Raw genomic sequence first — 16,338 nt, forward strand, 5'->3', positions numbered from 1 at the left:
AAAATGGGCAGATGCTGGAAAGCTGGGCTTTGCTCTAAGCTCCTGGGTGGGGCTGGGGTAGACTCCCCAGTGGGTGTCTCCATGTAGGCATTTTAAGTCGGGCGCTCCCAGGCCTCAGAAGGATTGTTCTGCCTCTTACGTTGGGATGGTTTCCTAATCCATGACTGCTGTGAATCAGCCCTCGATGGAAGAGTGAGTCAGGGGACTAGCGTGGGCGGGAGCTCAGGATGAAAGAGACCCACTCAAAGATATGGCATCAGTTAGGATGTTTGAGGCTGCAAGTCACAGGAAACCTAACCTAAAGTAGCTTTAAACTTAAGCACGTGTATTCAGCTCACAGAACAAGAAGTCTAGAGATAGGTGGTTCCAGGGTTGTGCAGTTCTCTTGGTTCTACAAAGACAGCCTTGTGCAGTGATGAGGGGCACAGCATCTGCCATCAGTTCCCCTGGGTTCAAATCCCAGCTTTGGTGCTTCTTGGTTGTGGGGCTTCTGACATCACACAACTTCTCTGAGCCTCAGTTCCCTCCTCTGCAAAATTGGAGATACCAATAGCACCTACCTCCCAGGGTTGTTGTTAGCATTAAATTGATTAGTACAGTAGATCCTCATCTAAAATCATCGATAGATTCTGCGACTTTAAGCAAAACAACATATAAGGAAACCAACTTTACTGTAGGCTAGTTGATATAAGCAATCGTTAAGTTTCTAGAGCATCTCATCAAGGTTACAACAAAATAATGTTAAATGAATTCAAAGTCCTGCTGTATATGTGAACTGCTTAGCCAGGACCTGGGGTGTCATAAGCACTACAGAAATGTTAGTTCTTATCTTTTTTATTATTATTATTAATATCATCCTCTCATTTTCACAAGAGAGTTCCCAAAGACGTTGGTGAGATGAGTACAGTGGGCGTGGATGTGCTAGTCAGGGAGAGACTCAGAGAAGTCAAGGAAGGCCCATCAGACTTCAGACCACGCTTTCTTCTCTGCCCAGAAGGCTCCCTTACACACAGGAGACCCGCTATTGGACTGCGGTGGAAACTGGAATTATCAGGAAGGACTTCGTAGGCCCTCATCTTCGTAGGCCCTCATCAGTTAGGACAGGACCAAAATGGATGTCCAGCCTGCCTACCACAAGGCTCTGCAAACACCACGCTGAGGACGGCTATGTTTATGATTGTCATGTAAAATGGGGTAATAAAGAACATTTTCCACTTCACGTAATCACCTCCGGGCATAACAGATAATGTAACAGAAGCCTCGAGGAAGACCTGCAACACCCGGCACCAGGATCATCATAGGCTCCCCCCAGAGGCTTTGGGGAGCAGTGAAAGCCCTCCGGCCACGGCAGAAATGCAGCTGGAGTAATAACAACAACTGATGTGCATTTGTGCTGAACTTTATGCCAGGATTTGCCTGAGTTCGGGAAATGGCAGAGTGGGATTCAGGCCCAGATGTTTTACTGCCAAAGCTCTGGCATCCTGCCATGCTTTCTCCCCAGAACTCGAGACGACTGAGCACTTCGGGGATCTGTCAGAGCCATGGTTCCCAAATTCCAGCATGCATCAGAATCATCCCGAACGCTTGCGAAGGCCCAGATCTCCCGGCCCGCGCTGTGCTGCAGTGGGTTCCACCTATCCGCTCAGGAGAACTGACGGTGTGCATCTCTTCCCAGCTCCACACTCAATAACATCACAGTGGTAGCTTGAAATCGGTCAGAGTGGGAGAATATAAACCACAGCAATCAGCAAACTCGGGGGAGCCAGTTGTTAAATCTTTTTCAGCACCCCATTGACAAGTCCTCATCCACAGAGTCTCTGACTCAGTAAACATTGGATGGGGCCTGAGAATTTACATTTCTAATAAGTTCCCAGGTGATGCTGATTCTGCTGGTCCAGGGAACCACAGTTTGAGAACCACTTAGAACAAAGTTTCAGCGAGCCCTGAAATGGACAATAGGTTCTTGTCCAGACATAAGTCATCAATGGCAAGAAGAGTGCTGGTGGTCTCATCAAGGACTGTTGGCTGCAAACAACCCTATAGCAAATTGACACGAATAAGAGCTAATGTTACAGAGTATTGACCAGAGTCTGCTACTGTCCTAGCCTTCCCATGTATTATTAACTCATTTAATCCTCCCAACAACTCTAGACAGCAGGTTGTATTATTATAGTTGAGGCCAAAGCACAGAGCAGTCCAATGCCTTGTCCAAGGTTGTACAGGAAACAAGTGGTGTCGTTTAGATGTGAACGTAGGCTGTCTGGTTCCGGAACCTGTGAGCTTGACAGCTACACCACACATCATAGGTGAGACCTGAATGTAGTATTGCCAAACATACATCTAGTGACAGTTCTCTCAAAGATAAAAAAGGGAAGTACTTCAAAGAACACACATAGGAAAGGGAATTCAAATTTGTCTCTCCCAACTAGACTTTCCTGACTTAAAAGAAAATGGGTAAAGTTTTCATCCCACTCATTGTGCTTCCACCAACACCCTGAATTCACATTAGTGAAGGACTACATTACCAGTTGATGAGAAACCAGTTGATGGGTTTGGGGTCAGTAACTTTTTCTGTACAGGACAAGATAGTAAGCAAATACTTAGGCTTTGCAGGTCATACAGTATCAGTTGCAGCTGTTCAACTCTGTCATTGTAGTTTGGAAGCAGCCATAGAGGGTATGTAAGAGTGAGTGTGGCTGTGTCCCACATAAACTTTGTTTACAAATGCAGGCTTTGGGCCCTGCTCACCTGTGGGCTATAATTTGATGACCCGTCCTAGATTCACCTACAAGGTACTCCTTATTCCTAAATAACCTTCCTTAACGTTAGGCAGAATTTTAACAAAAGCAAACACACACACAAAACATCAATATATCTGAGTATACCACTTAACAGATACCAATGGGAATCTCCTCAGAAAATAATCCATTTATCTGGTTCTAATTTGGTTATAGAAAGACTTCCATGGTTTTAGATTAAGACAGTTGGCTTGGTTGGCTGAAAAATCATGCTACTGAGATAAAGGTCCACAGAGCCAAAGCTCAGTTCAGCTTTAGTTCTCTTGGTCAAGAGGGGAACAAGACAAGCAGGAGAACATGACCTGGTTTGATTACCTCAAATGCTTATGACTAGCCTAGAACCAATTCAAAGTATAGCTTATAAATCCTCTGTGTCATCTTTCATAAAGATAAAATATTTATTCCATTTTATAAACCAACAGCGATGGCAAAGAATGTGATAATGGTCTATAAGGAATTTGAAATATGTCCCATTTTCTCCTTAACATTGAGATTGCCACCATCTTGGCAAATGCCCCCATAACTCATCTCCTAGCCCTAACCTCTTCTCCTTGCCTCAGAGTTCTCACCACTCCTGATTAGCTTTCCTTACGCACATAACTGGTCCTTTTTCACTCATGAACAAGAAACTCTCTCTGGATGACTACTGCATATTGATTTAAGGCCAAACTCCTCAGCCTGGCATCCAAGACCTGGTATGACCTAGGCTCATTTTTCTGTCTCTCGGTTTATCTCAAACTTATCCATTTTGTATACCCACATAACCGTGTTTTGAAGGATGCACTAAGAGCTTAGTCAAATGAGACAAGTATTTCAACTAACACCACAAAACCCACATAGCCCTGGGAGAACCATAATCACAGCCATGAGAAAGACAAAGCTGGAGGCAGCAAGACAATCTAGAAATCAAAGCGAGAAACTGGAACAAAGTTTTAGAAATAAGGTACTAGAGTATGACATTCCCCTCTTCTCTGGTGTCTAGTACTTGGTGTCTGGGAAGATCTGGGGCTGACCCCTTGGTCAGCGCTTTCCAAACTTACCCTTCCATTGGACTCATTTGTTTGGCTTTTAACTGAAAATATGAAGTCCTCATCGTAGACCCAGAAAAAGGACCAGGGAATCTGGATGTTAATAAATGCTTAAGATAATTCTTAGGATTGTTCAAATTTGGGTAACTGCTGACTTCACATGAAAGTCACCTGGAGGCCATGCAGAGAGACCACATGGAGGTGTGCTGGCTGACTGTCCCGCTAAGACTCCAGCAAACAGCGGGGCTTAACCACCATGTGTGAAGATGCACCCAGATGACACCAGGATCCCCCAGCTGAGGCCCCAGACATTGTGGAACAGAGATAAGTCATCCCCTCTTTGCCCACTGAATTCCTGACCCACAGAATCCAGGAGCCCAAATCATCTGGAGAAATTTTTTAAATGCTATAGCTTAGGTCCTGTCCCCAACACATCCTGATTTATTTAGTCTGGAGTAGGATCTGGTATTCATTTCCCCCTACTTCTGTTATAAAAAATTTAAACATCAAAAGGAGTTCAATGAATAATACTTGGAAATGTGTGGACCCATCACAGTGGTCAATATTTTGCAATATGCTTAAGCATAGAAATATCCAAAAATAAGAGCATTGTCCTACATAAACACAGTACCATTATCATGCCTAAGAAAATAATAGCAATTTTCTAATATTCAGTCCATATGTAAATCTCCCCAATTATTTCAAAGATTTCCTTTTTCTCTTTTTTGAAAATAAGCATCCAATCAAATTTCACACATTACATTTGCTTAAGGTTTTGGTTTATTGTGCTCCCTTTTATTTGTTTGTTTGTTAAATTACACTGACTTTTTAAATCAACTAGGCCAGCCGTCTTGTAGAACAGTTTACAATCTATATTGGTCTGATCGTTAATTCATGGTATCATTTAATTTATATGTCTAATCCTAGTAAGTTCTAAACTGAAATTTAAGTCTAAAGATCAAACATTTGGAGAAAGTATAACTCACAGGAGATGTGAACGTCGCACCACACCAGGTGACATAGAATGTCAAGTTGTCGTACTATTAGTGATGCTGACTTCGATCCCTTGATTAAGGGAGTGACCACCAGACTTCTTCATTAAAATATATTTTTCTGTTTACAATTAGCAAGGAATCTATGAGGTGGTATTCCAGCACCAACAAAATTCCACCTAGTAGTTTGAGCATCCATTGATAACTCTTGCCTGAAAGAATTGTTTGGTTGAGAGTTGCAAAATGGTCTTTTTTTTTTCACTCTTGTATTAAGGCGTAATTCACACATGGAAAAAGTTCACTCTCTTTTCTATCCAGTTTTGTAGGTCTTGACAAATACACGTGTACATTCGTGCAACCACCACAACCATTAAGATATAATATAGTGTCCAATGAACACAAGACTTATCAGGGGGGATCGCTTCATAAATTATATCAATTCCTAACCACTGGGCTGTACATCTGAAATATAAAATAATACTGAACGACAACTGTAATTTAAAAAATACATAGTCACGAAATGTAAAGTACAGCACAGGGAGTATAGTCAGTGGTATTGTAATAGCTATGTGTGGTGTCAGACGGGTAGTAGACTTGTTGGGGTTATGACTTTGTGAGGTGTGTAAATGTCTAATCACTATTTTGTTTTGTTCACCTGAAACTAAAAAAAAAAAAAAGAATAGTTTCACCACCCCCCAAAAAATTCCTCCATATCCAGTTATCATCAACCCCTCCCCCAACCCCAGCCCCTGGCAACAACTAATATGCTTTCTGTCCCTTTAGATTTGCCTTTTCCAGAATGTCACATGCATGGAATCATACATTGTGTATGTAGCTTTTTGGGTCTGGCTTCTTTCACTTGGCAAAATGCATTTGCAATCCACCCATTTTAGTTGCATCTATCAGTAGTTCTTTCCTTTCTGTTGCTGAATAGAAGTTCGTTGTAGGAGTGTGTTGGTTTGTTTGTCCATTCCCAAGTTGAGGGACATTTGGGTTGTTGACAAGTTTGGGACAATTATGAATAAAGCCATGAAAACATTCTCATCCAAGTCGTCCTGTTAACATAAGTTTCCATTTCACTTGGATAAATACTTAGGAATAGGATTTCTGGGTTGTTCAGTAAATATGTTTACTTTATAAAAAAAAAAACAGCTAAGTTATTTCCCACAGTGGCTGTACTACCTTCCATTGGCACTCATAATGCAGGAGTGTTAACTGGTGGTTTTTAAAATTCTGTCATCCTTTATATTTCTTAGCTGGCAATCTCCCACGAAAAAAAGCATTTACTCCCAAGTAAATGCTAATTCTTTTTGCTTAATTATCAATTTCAGAGTGAAGAGTATTTATAATAGCCACCTCCAGTGGTGGGCAAGCAGGGTTTTTCTTTTCCTTCCTCTGTTTCTTCTCTTTTTTTTTTTTTTCTGTAACTATGGACTTACGAATTTTTATCCCATATTTGACAATAACATTTATCATTCTTTTTAATTCTCATAGTGGCCCAAATTTGCCTAATGGGAATGCTGTCAAACTGGTCCTATGAACTTTTGACATGACTTCATTAGCTTTTGACACTTTTTTTCTTTCTGGTAAAATAAGATACCCATCTCACCTTGAACTTTCCTGAACCAGGCCTAGAATTAGCCATTTCTCCAAGATGATGGATTCCTTTAAATAATATTTAGAAACTCAGTCTAGACATCAGGTGTCTCCTGGTTATTGGGGTGTCAACACTTTCAGGTTCCTTCAGTCAAAATACGCACACACACTCACACACACACACACACACACACACACACACTTTAAATCAAGAACTAAGATATACACATGCATACAAATCATGAACTCATACTAATATTTTGAATTAAAATTTAGCCTTCTTAACTTTTTTGACTTTTTTATTTGTATTTATTTTCCATTTACCAGAAATCTTGATACTTAATAAAATTAACATATTTACTAATTTGCTTTATCTCATCCTACAAATAAGACAGTATCAAAATCACTGTGCCAGTATTATTACTAATAATAAAACTGCTGAGATTTCTTTGCAATTCTTTTCATCCTTACAATATTTCCTGTTAGGTATGTCCAGTCAGTGTACCAAGTTCAAAAGTCACTTGAAATCATTCTTTCTCTGTGTGGTTGTTTCCAACGTGATATACCATTAGGTGTATTTGTTCCCATTGTTTTCAATTTTATGGTCTGGCCTCAATATATTTTAAAAGCTCCCCAGGGAAGTGCAGTATTCAGCTATGAGTTGACCAGCAGTAACTGGATTTCTTGCTCTCTCTCCCCTTTTCCTCCCCCTGAAATCGTTTCTCTCCCATTTCCTTTCATTGAACTTCCACCTTTTTTTAAGGCTCCCTTCCTCCATCTGTAGTACTTCTTTTGATCCCATTTGTCAAACATAGCAATTCTTTCTTCTGGACGCCTGTAACCTTTTGACCATTCCTGATAGGACTTACACGCAAAATAAAACATTTCAAGTTCTACCTTGCTTTATAGTCCTTGAGTCAAGGGTCGGCAAACTTTTGCCATAAAGGGTCAGAGAGTAAATATTTTAGGCTTTGCAAGCCACATGCATCTGTAACACACTCTTTTTTTTTTATAATGTTTTATATTCTTAGCTAGAAGGACCAACAAAACCAGATCTGGCTCTTGGGTATTTATCAAGACCTCCATTATGTCATGTTCTTATTTCAAGTACATAACTTGGGACACGAAAAGTCCTACTTATCCTTATATGCCCCACTTACAACAGAGCACATGGGAAGGAACGATCCCTAAATGGTTGTTAAATTTATGAATATATAATATTATTAGATGGCATTCTTCTAAGAATGTGTTATTAATCCAGAAAATTGAGCTGTACAGAACTATAAAAACACTATGTGTAAACAGACAATACCCTGTAGGCAATAGCACCCTATGTGTTCAGTTACCATGTTTTCTCCCAAGGGTGAGAGGAGGGTGGTGGGAGTGCTAATGGCTATGGACGTGAAGGTTCTTGGGATTCTGCAGGACTGTCCAGGAAAGAGCGTTAATGGCTACAAATGTACAGGAACAGACAAGATAGCAGAGGTGGGAGCAATTCAACTTCCCTCCTTGTAACCCAAAAGTGGCTCCCAGTGCCTGCAAAGGCACAACCTCCTCCCCAGGAGAAGATGCCAACAAGATGAGAAGGGAGCTGTGTTTTCTAGAAGCCTGAGCCCATTGTCATCTATACCTGAAAGAGGAATAAAGATTGATACCATGTGGAAGAGAATGGGAAAGCCCCGTAGTTCACGTCTCGCTCTTAGGCACTCTGAGTTTCTTAGGGCTAAGACAAAGAAGTTCAAGCATGACTCATGGTGTGAAGGAGGCCAGAGTGTTGTACTAAAAGGTCCTCCCTGAGCATCTTCCTAAAACAGCTCCTCAATTTGCATCTTAGTGCAAAATGTTAATTTTACCAGAATGGGGAAAAAAAAAAAAAAAAACACTGGAAATGCATTTTAAAAATCTTTGTCTTGTGTTCCAGGAAGTTTCTACAGACACGAAATTGCTGCTTCTGATCTGAACCCCGGTGTTCATGTGACGTTACTTCATACCGTTGCGTTCTCTACCCTGAGAAACGCACTTCTCACATTTAAAAGTAGATGTCTGTGTGATTACTGCCAAGAAATTTAAGAGTCCATTTGAAGTGCTTTTATTCTAAGAAAATTTATCTCCATATGTACTTGGGATGAAAACTATATAAAATCCATTCAAAAAAGGTGCTTTATAATAACGATGTTTGAAGTTACAATTTTATTTCTTCCCTTAGCTCGTCTTATCTTAAGCCGTAGGTTGCTGTAAATTAAAAGGAGAGGGCATTTCAACCAAATGGTTTCTCTGAATAACATTAATCCTGTCAAGAGTAGTTTGTGACAAAAGCTAAAGATTGTGCTGTTGCCTTTTAAGCACAACCAAGTTAAACATCTGAACTATTTCTGCTGTCGCTTAAATATTAAGATGTAACACATTTGGGATATTTGTTGACATTTGTTATACTTTTGATGAACAATTAGCCTGCAAGAATATTAACAGGAAATTCCATTCATGAGATAAGCAGCTGTTCGTGCAAATCTTCAGCCCTATCATGGGACCGAAAATCTTCTTTATGCAACTACTGTTTGCTGAATAGTCAGCATTCCTTAGGTATCCAAAAGGAAATGCTTTGCAAACAACTTTTATGGCTAATTTTGATTATTACATTTTTGTAAGGAAAAAATAACTTTTACCATTCATTTGGACTGTTAGACTTGCAGTTCATTCACTATATAAATTTCAAATGACAGGCGTCAATAAGTGACTAACCCCAGTAATTTCCAACCTGTGACGCAGAATTAGAAGGCCAGTCTTAACCACCTTAATTCCACAGCATATCAGGATGTATTTTTATTTCATTCTTGAAGCCAAGACTAAGAGTGCCTACCATTATACGGAACACTCCCTTACTCAAAAATATGCACCTCTTCCATTTTGGAGCTATGAAAACATTTAATGCAACATTCCCATTGCAACATTTACTTAGCATCCACTAAATTGTTAAGAATACAGCTCCAAAGACTGAGAGGAAAATGACTAACAAGCAACTATATTCTGATGCGATAAGAGAAATGATGGCAGTTCTGTGGAAGTACTAGAAGGGTAATACACTCTCCACCAATAGGCAAGGGTTTGATCAAAGATTCACTCACAAACCATCAATCACCAAATCCTAAATACCTTTGCCTTCGGCCTCTTCCTCTTTCTTTCCATCTGCTTCATCTCCCTTCTCTCTACCCCACCACGGACAAAAAAGGAAATCCAGAAGGGCCTTGCATTTATTTTCAAGTCAAAGCAAGCAAAAGACCATAACTGTGTCCCCATCGGGAAAAAATTTCTGAACAGGTGTACCCAGTGTGTGCACATTTATTTATAAATTATACACATGTACTACTCTCTGAAGTAGCATATTAAATATTAGTAACGTTTAGTGTCCTTTTTTTCCCCCAGATTAAAGACCACATCTGCATCCAATTTTCTTCTAATATTTTTTGCAGACTTTTTGGGGTACAGGCCTCCCTGCAACTGTGAGACCACTGCTCAAAACAGCCACCACAGCAAACTTTCTGAAATGCTATCTGATCATAATTAAGACCCTGTCGAAAGTTCTGCAATTGACAGTCTTCAGCTTTTCCTTGAGTTTGTTTTAATGAACCAAAGACCCTTCTGAAGTTCCTTTCTTGCCCATTACAGCCTCAGATGTGGGCACTGGCTGTAACACTGAAGGGGTGTTTGCTCAGATAAATGGACCCCACCCTTCCTCTTCCTCATTTTCATCTTCATACCCCTCCTCTGCAGCCCTTTGCTCCAGTCCTGCTGAGCTTTTGGTGGCGAAGGAGTTAAGATAGTAAAGATGCTGCCAACTTCTGGTGGTTCTTGCCTGCCAGATGCCAAGCTGTTTTCCAGTTGAGGACACCCCTGAGTTTTCATTGGCCCAAAGTCTCAACTACAACTTTTCAGGAGGATAAAGAAGTATCCCTTTTAGCAAAGGTAGTCAGAAGGTATAAACTTCCAGTTAGAAGTAAGTCCTGGGGATAGAATGTACAGCACGGTGACTACAATTAATAATACTGTATTTTATATTTGAAAGTTGTTCAGAGCATAGATCCCAAGAAAAATAATTTGTAATTATTTGTGGTGATGGATGTTAACTAAACTTATTGTGGTGATCATTTCACAATATGTACATGTGTCAAGTCATTATGTTGTATACCTAAAACTAATGCAACGTTGCATGGCAATTATATCTCAATTTTAAAAATAAATTTAAAAAAAATAATTACTTAAAAGACTCTTTTAAAGCATTTAAAAATCCTGGAGTGTGAGATGAAACCTGTTACATGACAGATAGGAAATGGGCCCACGTATGTTCTAACTGGCTCCAACTGGCTATAACGATTAACTATAAATCCAAAAGGTGATCTCAGTGTGCACCCAAAACCTTACCATTCCACATCACTCATGTCATTTCAATCAGTTTCTCTTAAGTTTAGTAGCACCAACATGGACTCATTATCCCTGAACCCCACAGCTCCACCGGATCTCGTGAAGTTCTCCATCAATGGTAGCACCATCCACCCTGCGTCCCACGCAGCAGACCAGCATCTATGTCTATGGCCCCTCCCCTTCGTGCCCATATCCATTTACCAACACCTCCCCACTTCCCTTAGAGAAGTCTCTTATCTCCAGCCTTTCTCCTTTGACACTAAGTAATCCAGGCCTTCAGCATTGCTTGCTTGAATAATTACAACGGTCTCGTATCTGGTCCACCAACCTCCAGTTCTCTGCACACTAGTTTCAGCTCCGTTGCCCAGTTACCCTCTTAAAAAAATATCAGGTTATGTTTCCTAATGACTACTGTCTATAGAGGTTGTCTCCAAACACTTTGGTTCACATGCCTCTGTTAGTAAAAAAAAAAAGAAAGAAAGAAAATTTGAGCACACACCTCTAAACTATGATTATTTATTCAAAAATTATGAACATGTGTTACTGTGCTAATGTATTGTGCATATTATAAAAATAACACACATGAAAACACATTGAAAAGTATGACATAATTCCTTGTGTCCTACTTTGGGGTGATGAAACTATCCTGTGTCCTGATTATGATGATGGTTACACTAATCTACACGTGTTAAAATCCAGAGACCTGCACACCGATAAAGAGTTGATTTTACTACATGTAAATTTAAAAATTAAATTTTAATAAAAGTTTGAGATAAAACTCAAAATAAATAGCTTTAATATATTTACCCACTCCTAACTGGATTACCTTTTGCATTTTCTGAGTACACATACCCAATCTGGGGGTCACAGCATCAAATTCAAACACCTTAGATTGTCATTTTGGGCTGCTATTGCAAAAGAAAGAGCAAGAAAATCCTCAAATCATTGGACAGCTTTTCTATTCATTTTGTGATGAATCTACTTTCAGTTGCACGGTGTTGTGAAAATACTGAAAGTGAATACAGATCACTGTGTGCCTGAGTATTACAAAATTAAAGGTTATTTGTGTTGCTCTTCTAGAACATATATTTGATCTAAATTTGCTTTTGTGACCTGCCCAAAGTAATGACAGAGAAAGGCACTGGCAGTCCAGAGAAGAAATACCAACAATCCTAAGTAACAATCACCTATCAAAGTAAAGGAACACCAAAAATATGCATAGAGAGAAGCTCCACAGATGAAGATTACAGAGGAGAGATTGGGATGCACCCTCTCCCAGGTGTGGTGTCGTTCTACATCAATCACTTAGTGGTTAAAAATGTTAAGCAAATGACTCCAAGGTCGCAAAGTCGGACAACCTCACCTCACATTGCACCACGGTAAACCCTATAGTCTGCCTATTTATTAAAGTGAGGAAAAACGATGAAAGGTTTTGAAAGGATAGACCTACATAAACTGAATGAGTGTCCTGTCTTGCTTCCCTTCGAGGTTGTATAATTCTATAAGGGCTTGCATTTTTCATTGTCTTTGAGCTATTTTACAACTCTCTAAATTGCAGAAAACTGAAAGGAACACAAGTGATTCCTGGCCACCAAATTGCAAATGAATTCTGTTCAGTGGAATACAACTGATAATATCGTCCTGCGGACACTGACCAGTTTTGCATTTGTTATTTTAGATTTATTTTATCATTCCTGATTCCCTGCATATGTGTGCGTTGTTTGAATTTTCCTTTGAACCAGGTGTAACATCTTGTTAGTTCCCTCAGTTAACTACTGTGTCAAAAAATATCTTTGATGTGATCATTCTCATGAGAGTCATAATTCTGCCTTTTTAATAAAATCTTATCTTTTAACACCAAGAACCCAGGAAAGCTTCTGAGATTTGTCCCATTATGAGAAAGAGTCTCCTCTTGATAGACAAGCAAAGAACCAAAAGAAATTTCCTTCCCATCACCTTGCTGTTCTCTAAGTAAATAGAGGTGCTGCAGTTTGGGAGTGAAGGGACTTAAACTTTTGAAGAAGCCAATCGCCTCTGGCTTTTGATCTCTGACCTGCAGTAGCCTTTGCAGAAATTTCTTTGTTAAGGATGAAACAAATAAAAACCCTAATTCAAGCTTTGACCCTCAAACCTACCAGAAGCTATCAGAAATTTGGGCCCAACCTCTCCCTTCCCCACATATGCCAGCCTTCTCCCTCTAGGACCCTTGGCTCAGCCACACAGAGTATCCCTTTCACCTTTGAGGCTATTTCCTCCAAGTAAAATGGGGGAGGAGCCATTCCCTCCCTCCTTCCCACCCTCCCTTTCGTCTTTCAAGACCTCCTTAACGAGTCACTTCCACCCGTGACAAGGTTCAAAGACTTATAGATATGGCTAGTTACATCTTTTCCTAAATTTTCACAGAATGTGTACAAACCTCTACTGCTTGGAGGCTAATATTCGATCTGTTTGCTTATCAAGTTAAGAAAACTCTTATTTCCACTTAGCTGTAGCACTTTGGGCATGGAACTGTATTTGTATAAGAAAGTATTAGATGCCAATTAGAGTAGAAGGTGAGGCCCTGAGGGTGTCATTTGAAAGCAAAGTACAGAAAGATAGTTCATTAGCTCTGCTTATTTAATAAAAGAGAACTGGACGGAGTGAGGAAAGTAGTGGGGAGCAGAGAAGGGAGGCAGAGGAGGAGAGAGGAAAGCAGAAGAAGGAAGAGAATAGAAAGGGATTCAGCAAAAGAGTGGAGGAACAGAACTAGAGTTGGTGGAAATGCCCAAGAAACATTTGAAGACTAAGGGGATCTAGAATTCAATTTGAAAGTAATCATTCTACAGCTCTGCACTGTAACCTATTTGTCACCAAATTGCCAAACAGAAATCTACTGCATACCGCTGCATCATGTGTGTTCTATTTTAACAGAAGGAACAAACAATCAAGCCTTGTGTCCCATGTTTGGGTTGACGCCAAGGAAATGATAAAGGAACAACTGTAACACATAGAGTGAAGGACAAAAAGTCAGTAGAAGCGGGAAGCTGAAAGCAGAGGTGGCTGGAAGTGTGACCTCAAGAATGTACTGAAGTTTTGGCACCAGCACTGGACGTCCCATTGTCTGGTGGATGGAGGTTTCAGCAGATTGGATCTAGATTTACGAAGAGCATTGCGGATAGCCCAGTTGATACCTGGTTCACTCAAATATGTGACCATATTGCATCAGAAATTTTTGAAATCCTAACCTAGGACCTCTTCAAGGACAGGAAGATAAAGTATTTTCTCCTAACAGAGCAAAGTGACTGCTTAATAAATGATGAAAGATTAATGCATCACTTCACAAATTTTAACTAATAAGTAAGGACTGAGATGTCATTGGTCATAGTTAGTGGTTTAAGATTCTGTGATTGCTAGACTAAGCTAGTGATTATCTAAAGGCTCTCCGGGTTTTCATGTTTATTATATAATAATCATCACCATCATCATCTATACTATGTTTATGTTATTATACTTTTTTCCTGAGATCAAAACACTCTGTATTCTTTGGTGGTATCTAGCAGTATGTCAACCCTTTGAGGTCTCCATCTTTCTTCAGTGTAGAAATGAACATCATGAAGAAGTTCAGGTCCTAAGTACCTATGAAGGGCTGGAAGATGACCACCTAGTCCTTAAGAATAGAATTACCATATGACCCAGCAATCCCTCTCCTGGGTAGCTACCCAAAAAATCTGAGAACATTTATCCATAAAGATATATGTGCTCCAATGTTCATTGCAGCTTTATTTACAGTGGCCAAGACATGGAAACAACCAAAATGTCCTTCAATAGATGAATGGATAAAGAAGATGTAGTCTATATACAAAGGAATACTATTCTGCCATAAGAAAAGAAGAAACAGTGCCATTTGTGACAACATGGATGGATCTTGAAATTATTATGCGAAGTGGAATAAGTCAGATAGAAAAAATTGAGAACCATATGATTTCATTGATATGTGGGATATAAAACTGAGAGCAACAAAGGAATAAGACAAACAAATGGAAAAAAAAAACCTCATAAACACAGACAATAGTTTAGTGGTTTCCAGAGGGTAAGTAGAGAGGGGGTGGTAGATGAGCCTAAAAGAGATCAAATATATGGTGATAGAAGGAGAAGTGACTCTGGGTGGTGAACACACAATGTAATATGTATATAGGTGGTATATTACAGAATTGTACACTTGAAACCTATGTAACTTTACTAACCATTGTCACCCCAATAAACTTTAATTTTAAAAAAGAAAAAGAAAAAGAAGATGACCAGTCCTATAAGGACTGTTATGGGATAAATTCTGTACCACACCTCCTCCCCCCACCAATTCATAGGTTGAAGTCCTAACCCCAAGTACTTCAGAATATGACTGTTTTGGAAATAGGGTCTTTAAAGATATAGTTAAGGTAAAATGAGGTTCTATGGTTGGGCGTTAATCCAATCTGACTGGAGTCCTTATAAAAAGAGGAAACTAAGACACAGACATATGCATACACAGAAGAAAGACCACATGAAGACACAATGAAAAGGTAGCCATCTCCAAGCCAAGGAGAAAGACCTCAGAAGAAACTAAATCTGCCAGCACCTTGGTCTTGGATTTGTAGCTTCCAGAACTGTGAGAAAATCAATTTCTGTTGAGTAAGCCACCCAGCCTGTGGTATTTTGTTTTGGCAGCCCTAGAAAAAAAATACAGGGACCATGTTTTCCAAACTGAAAATTAGAAGGCATGACCTGACAAATACGAATGATTTATAGAATCAATTGACTGGAATATCCTATATTTGAAACCTGGCCACACCTAATCACAGTCTTACTTCCGAACAGGACTTGACTTAAGCCTAGAAAAATAGTTTCATTCAATTTTTTATAGAGTCTTAGAAAAGGGGATTCTATTACCACCACTGGAAATGTACCAAATCCTAATTCTGAAACTCAATTTTACCACTGTATATTAATTTTATGCCATTTAAAAACCAAACCAAATGTAATTTGGCCAGATAATTAAGGCCATAAATCCATGGACTTTTTGTCCTTAACATGTAAGTGTAGGCTACATTACTGTAAGCACACGCTGTTCTATTTTCAGAAGAGAGGAATCTAAGAACCCTGAATACCTTCAAGAAGACAAATTCTATAAGAGGAACAGTCTACTCCAGCATTGGCAGATTCTTGGGCCAACCAACTAGAGAGCTACAAAATACTCAGGGGAAGGGACATGGGTAATTATTTTAAACTAAATATTCTTTAAGATCTAAATCAAGGAATGAATCAGAGTCTAGCCATCAGTTGATGGATACAATGCGTATTAAACACAACACCTGTTTTCTCCCTTTGAGCTAGACTAAAAAGGCAAATCTCTTACTTACTAACACGCACTACACAAAAATGCTAACTTAAAGAAAGCAGCCTGAGGGCTAACGAGGCAGCCCAGGGGACATGAGTGGAATATCCCCTTGGAACAGAAGGTTCAGCCTCTCTGCCCACTCACTCACCTGCCAG

The sequence above is a fragment of the Rhinolophus sinicus genome, linkage group LG03, assembly GCF_036562045.2.
Source record: "Rhinolophus sinicus isolate RSC01 linkage group LG03, ASM3656204v1, whole genome shotgun sequence".
In the NCBI taxonomy this organism is placed as follows: domain Eukaryota; kingdom Metazoa; phylum Chordata; class Mammalia; order Chiroptera; family Rhinolophidae; genus Rhinolophus; species Rhinolophus sinicus.